General features: G+C 37.1%; 1 pseudogene; it reads left to right on the plus strand.

The window, feature by feature from the left end:
- Window positions 1–5,829: 5,829 nt before the first annotated feature.
- LOC103251846 lies at window positions 5,830–6,280 on the plus strand (annotated as a pseudogene).
- Window positions 6,281–6,739: the final 459 nt, after the last annotated feature.

Genomic DNA, 6,739 nt, shown 5'->3' on the forward strand with positions numbered 1-6,739 from the left:
AAGGAATGGAGAGTGAGAATTGAAGGTGTGAAGAGTTAAAAGAAGATATAAAATAGACATCTTATGCAATAAGAGATAATCCGGGAGGTAATTGAAAGACCCACTTGAAATCTAATGTAAAAAATGTAAAAATGAGACTAGTTGACAAAGTTGTGTGTCATTTTCTAACCACAATCAGTTGAACACATATAGGCATAAATAGCCAGAGAAGGACTGGATTCAATTGGGGCTATTGCTTTTTCAAGTAAGTATAAGCAAGAAGGAACAAGTTGATAAGACTATTTGACTATGAATTTAGGGAGCACAAGCAAGGATCATGAGCAATGAAAGAGCAAAAGATAGTGCAAAGATGGGAGATGAAAAAGATAAAAACACCAGATTGCTGGTCCCAGCTGGGGTAGAAGAATCATTGGAGTTAATATACTAGAGGGAAAAAGCTGAAAATATAGGAAGTAGCAGTCAGAGACGGTGATGAAGAAAACTAAGATTTTTTTAGGGATTAGCAATGACAATGTCTAGAATGTGACTATGTGAGCAGTCAGTTTTCAAGTAATATAATATCTACAAAATGTTGAAGATCCACATCTCTATATCCTTTTCATATTATCTACCATGATCCTAAACATTGCATGTTATGAGATAACGTTCTGTCTACACATCCAGCTTAGGAATTCTTTACCTGTTGGCCATCTTCACTTGTACGTGGTACAAGTACTGCAAATGTAACATGCCCTGGGGTTAACTCATCATTTTACTCTTCCCTTGTCTTCTTCATCACCTGACCCAGAAAAAAGGTGTTAGTCATCTAATCTACCTAGGGCAGAAGCCAGGACTTAGTAGGCCCTTCCTTCCCTTATCAGCATAATTAAAATGACTAACAATTTCTATTAGCTTAATCTCTTAACTCTATATTTTAAACTCTCTTCTCTCTCCAATTCCACTCCCACAGGCTGAAATTTAAATCCTCACAATTTCAAAATTGGATTATTATAGTAATTTATCAACCTCTTTGCTCTGGTTTTGTTCATTCTTGTAATAGTTTTTAATAATCATTTTGGAGTATTATTTCTGACATGAAAACCTGCTTATAGTGTTTCTGTGACTTTATATTGCCTTCAGGATAAAATACATACTCCTTAGCAAAACAAGACAGCTGCTTATTAACTTGTTTCTATTCAACTCTCATGCCTCACCTTTTGCTATTTCCCAGCACACCATGCTCACATAGTGTTCCAGCCATGTGGAACTACAATCAGCTTCTCAAAGACACTCTCTCACAATTATTTACCTTTTTAAAGATATAGAGTCTCTACTTTCCTTTCTTCTTCCTTTTAGGAATGCTCATCCTATTTCATCGCCTTTTTCATCGAGCTAACTATTGTGTATCCTTATAAGGCAATTCAAGTATGCCTTCTTCCAAAAAGTCTTCTCAGAGACTGTTGGTGGGTTTAAGATTTTCACCTATGTGCTGCTAACACATCCTGTTTTTATCTACGTTGAGACATTTTTTACATTTTAAATGAGTTATTTTTAATTTGTCTACTCTCCTCTGAACTATAAGCTCTTTGGGGGCAGAATTTTGCCTTTTTTAGTCAAATTTTCAACACTAGGCATGTAATAGGTATTCCAAATAAATTTTTGGAGTGAATAATTAGCATTTAATTGAAACCTATCTTTGTCATGGTTTAACTATATGTTCACCTACTAGAATCCCAATTATATGAAAATTCTTGGGGATAGCAATTCTTTCATAGCTTCCAAAGTACAGGCATACCTTGCATATTGAAGATATTGCATGTTTCACAAATTGAAGGTTTGTTTCTACACTATGTAGAACATACCTATCAGCACAATTTTTCCAACAACATGTGCTCACTTCATGTCTCTGTGCATCTTGATAATTCTCACAATACTTGATAATTCTCACAATACTTAAAACTTCTTCATTATTATTATATCTGTTATGATAATTTAAGATCAGTGATCTTTGATGTTAGTATTAAAATTGTTTAGTGCACCATGAGTTGCACCCATATAAAATGGCAAACTTAATAGATGACTGTTGCATGTGTCTGGCTGCTCTACTGACCATTCACCTCTCTCTCTTTTGTCAGACCTCCCTATTCCCTGAGGCATAATATTGAAATTATGTCAATTAATAACCCTACAATGACCTCTAAGTATTCAAGTGAAGGAAGAGTGGCATGTCTTTCAATTTAAATCAAAAGCTACAAATGATTGAGCTGGAAGGTGTGTCATAAGCTAAGAAAGGCCCAAATCTAGGCCTCTTGTGCCAAACAGTTTAGCCAAGTTGTGAATGCAAAGAAAATTTTTGAAGAAAACTGAAAGTGCTACTCCAGTGAACACTTGAATGATAAGAGAGCAAAACAGCCTTATTTTGTATATGGAGAAAGTTTGAGTAGTCTGGATAGAAGATCAAATCAGCCACAACATTCCCTTAAGCTAAAACCTAACCCAGAGCAAGGCCCTAACTCTCTTCAGTTCTATGAAGACTAAGAGAGATGAGGAATCTGAAGAAGAAGAGTTAGAAGCTATTAGAGGTTTGTTCATAGGGTTGAAGAAAATAAGCCATCTTCATAATATAAAAGTACAAAGTGAAGAAGCAAGTGCTGATGTAAAAGCTGCAGTAAGTTATCCACATCAAACTAAGATCACTGATGAAGGTAACTGAGCTAAACAACAGATTTTTAAATGTGGATGAGACATTGTTGGAGAATATACCAGGACTTTTATGACAGCTAGGACTTTCATAGCTAGAGAAGAGAAGCCCATGCCTGATTTCAAAGCGTCAAAGGACAGGATGACCCTATTGTTAGAAACTAATGCAATTGGTAACTTTAAATTAAAGCCAATACTTACTTGTCTTTTCAAAAATCCTAGGTCCCTCAAAAAAGTATGCTAAATCTACTCTGTCTGAGCTCAAGGAGATTAATGTTTTTATGCCTGCCAAAACAGCACTCGTTCTGCAGCCCGTGGATCAAGGAGTAATTTTGACTTTCAAGTCAAAGAACTATATTTTATAAAGGCTTTAGCTGCCATAAGTAGTGATTCCTCTGATGGATCTGGCCAAAGCAAACTGAAAACCTTCTAAAAAGGATTCACCATTATGGATGTCTTCAAGAACATTCATGATTCATGGGGGAGGCTAAAATATCAACATTAACAGGAACTTGAAAGAAATTGATTCCGACCCTGATGAATGACTTTAAGGGGTTAAGCACTTCAGTGGAGGAAGTCACTGCAGATGTGGTAGAAACGGCAGAAGTAGAATTAGAAGTGGAACCTGACTAAATTGTTGCAATGTCATAATAAAACTTGAACAGATGAGGAGCTGCATCTTCTGAATGAGCCAAGAAAGTCATTTCTTGAGATAGAATATATATCTATATATGAATATGCTGTGAACATTGTTAAAAAAGACAACAAAGTATTCAGAGTATTATATAAACTGAGTTGATTAAACAGTGGCATGAGTGGAGAAAATTGATTCCAATTTTGAAAGAAATTCTGTGGGTAAAATGCTATCAAACAGCATCACATGCTAAAGAGAAATCTTTTATAAAAGGAAGAGTCCATCAATGCAGCAAATTTCAATGTTATTGTAGTTTAAGAAATTGCCGCCACCACCACTTCAACCTTCAGCAAACACACTAACCTGATTAGTCAGCAGCCATCAACATTAAGGCAAGAACTTCAACCCTCCATCACTGACAGCTCCGATAATCATTAATATTTTTCAGCAATAAAGTATTTCATGAATGCATGTACATTGTTTGATAGACATGATGCTATGTACAATTAGTAGACTGCAGTATTATGTAACCATAGCTTTTAGATGCACTGGGAAACCATACATTTGTGTGACTCACTGTCTTGTGATATTTACTTTAATGTGGTGGTCTGGAACCAAACCCACGTTGTCTCTTAAGGTTTGCCTGTGTATAGAAAAAGTTGACAGCACAGAGCAGGCATTTGGTAAACACTGAACTGCATTGACATGGCAGGGTCAGCACCTGTAAGATCTCTGTTCAGGCCAGTCAAGTTCAGGTCTACCAGAACAGAGCAAAACTGAGCACAGCTGACTCATATAGCAACGTTGGGTACAGTGGATTGGGTTTCTTCAGTTACAGCAAATATTTAGCTCTAGGCACAGTAATTTCCTTTCTGGTAACTAGAGAAAATTGCTTTTCTATGTTAAATTTACATGGAACACAGGAGCAGGTGTATTTGATGCCCGAGATAAGTACTAAAGCTCTTAAATGAAATCTGCTATCTTTTTTTTTCTTGCCATCAAACTGCATGAGGTTATTATCATTATGTGATAAATTTGGCAATTGTTCCTGAGAAGGAAAACCACCAAACAAAAGGAAATCATCATCATCTTGAGGTTTAAAAAAAATAAACAAATCAAATTCTGTGACTTTGGCAGTTGCCTGATTGCAGCATACCACCTCACTCCCTCAGCCAAAGGTTCTCAACTTGCAGCTGCTTCTACTGCCCAGCCAGTTCTGAAGCGAAGTTGCAGAAGTTGGGAAAGTCAGTATTAGTCCAGCAGGAGGCTCCCCTGTTGATGCCTTCCTTCTGATCAAGAAGGGCAGTGGATGCCACGGGAGGGACCAGTGTGGCTGCAACAATCTGGGGTGTTCCCTAGGTCGACACATGGAATTTGTTGTCAAAAACAAAGGGAAGAGAGAGTAATTGAATTGCAGGGTTTTAACATTTATTAACATCGCTTTGTTTTACTTCTTTCACCAATATTGAATTCCAAGATTGTATGAGCCTGATACTGAACTGTGCTAACTAGGCACTGGGGATACATAGCAGAAGGCATTGAGACAGAAGTGTGGCAAGGGAAAGCTCATGGTTTAGAGGCAGACCGGCCTGAGTTTGAATTTCAAGTCTGCCTTAGACTCATCACCCACATTATTGTGCCACTTAGAGTCTGAAATTTCCTCATTTATAAAATAGATTATGTAACCCATAAAGGGCTGTTGTGTAAAGGAGTCAAAATCACATGTAACTGATAATCCAAAAAGAATACCTTTCCCAAGGAGTTTACAATCCACCTGAGAGACAGAAATTTATATTATTAACCATATAAACTTTTATAAATATTATTAAGCAAACCTTGTTGGGATAGACACAAGGGCATAATTAATCCTCTAAAATAGGCGATAGGTAAGATTTTGTTACCAAGCCTCTGAATTTTGCTGTTTGACACCAACATTAACTCACTCCCACAACCATCAACTGATAAACAAGCACCAGTAGTTCTGTTGCAAAAAGTAAATAAACAAATCTTTCTTTGATGCCCACACCCCTTTCCAGCCAATTGCACATTATTCTCTCCCCTTCACAGCAAAACACGAAAGATTTTCTGCCCAATCTCCCTTTTTAAATTTAACCCACTCCTAGGCGGCTGATCTCCTTTCCATTAAAGGAATATTTTACTCCACAGTGGCCACTCTGTCACACCCAGCCCCTCTTCCCCTGTGAGCACCCAGTCCCACTCTCTCCTTGGCTCTCGACATTCTCTCCCTTTGATGATCTCATCTAGTCCCTTGACTTTAATTACAGTTTTCTTCATGATGATCCCCGGATGTATTTTTTCAACCTTAATCTCCCTTTGAGGACCAATTTCTAATGTGACATGACCATATTTATAATAGGTTTTCCAAGCTTGACAGATCTAACACAACCATTAATTTCTGCAAACTTCTAACAAAGCACAACAAAAAATACTAATTTTTCTTACCTTTTTCTGTCTTGTAAATGACAGTACCAAAGTGAGGCTGGTGATGGGCCACCATGTTGCAGTAGGATAGTAATGATGACACGGAAGATGTTTCACTATTTGATACAGAAGAGGAGACAACTAAAAGCCAAAATACCCCCAAATCAGACATCCTGTGGCATCATTTTTCCATTTATTCTTTTGAGTCAGTGCAAATGTAGTCTTCTCTGTGAATTGCTCAGCAGCAGCTTTACTGCCTGTATGGTGACGATTATCTTGTTGTCATGTGATTTTTGGACTGTGAAGAATGTCACAGGAAGACTAATAGCTGGCCAGTGTTGGTGGAATTATATTGATGAAGACGGAAAGAGCCATTGGATGTTTGAGTCCAGGAAGGCATCCTCTCAAGAGAATAAAACCATTTCAGAGGCCAAAGCAAGAATCTTTTGCTTGAGACTTACTGCTTGTCTAGTACTGTGGGTGATATTTGCCCTTAGTATCCTCTTCTCCTTCAGAGTAAAGTAGTTGGTGGTAGCTATCATGGGCTTGGTACTATAAGGTGCCAACCTATATGGTTATATCAGGTGTAAAGTGGACAACAGAAAGAATTTAACCAGCATGGCCACCTCATGTCTTGGAGAGTAGTTTTTGAAACAAAACACTGTAGATGATCAGATTTCCTGAATAGAGAGAGAAAGCTATGTGTTCTCTTACATTGGAGGAACAACTAAAGAGATTCTTGATTCTGAACCATTAAGAGTTCAGTCCATGTAGCAATGAGGAGTAATGGGTTTGTTTTTCTACTTAAAAATTATATTTAAAAAAATAAAAGTAACTTTCATATTAAGTTTTTATTTACTTTCCAGCAGTTGGGGCTAGAAAGAATGTTGTTACTAGAAACATTGTCAAAATTTACTTTACCGTGTACGTATATGTGCACATAATCATATAGTATCAATAGGTCCCAAATTAAGTATTTTTGTT

Source organism: Carlito syrichta, unplaced genomic scaffold (genome assembly GCF_000164805.1).
Source record: "Carlito syrichta isolate Samal-C Ts95f unplaced genomic scaffold, Tarsius_syrichta-2.0.1 Scaffold147172, whole genome shotgun sequence".
NCBI lineage: Eukaryota > Metazoa > Chordata > Mammalia > Primates > Tarsiidae > Carlito > Carlito syrichta.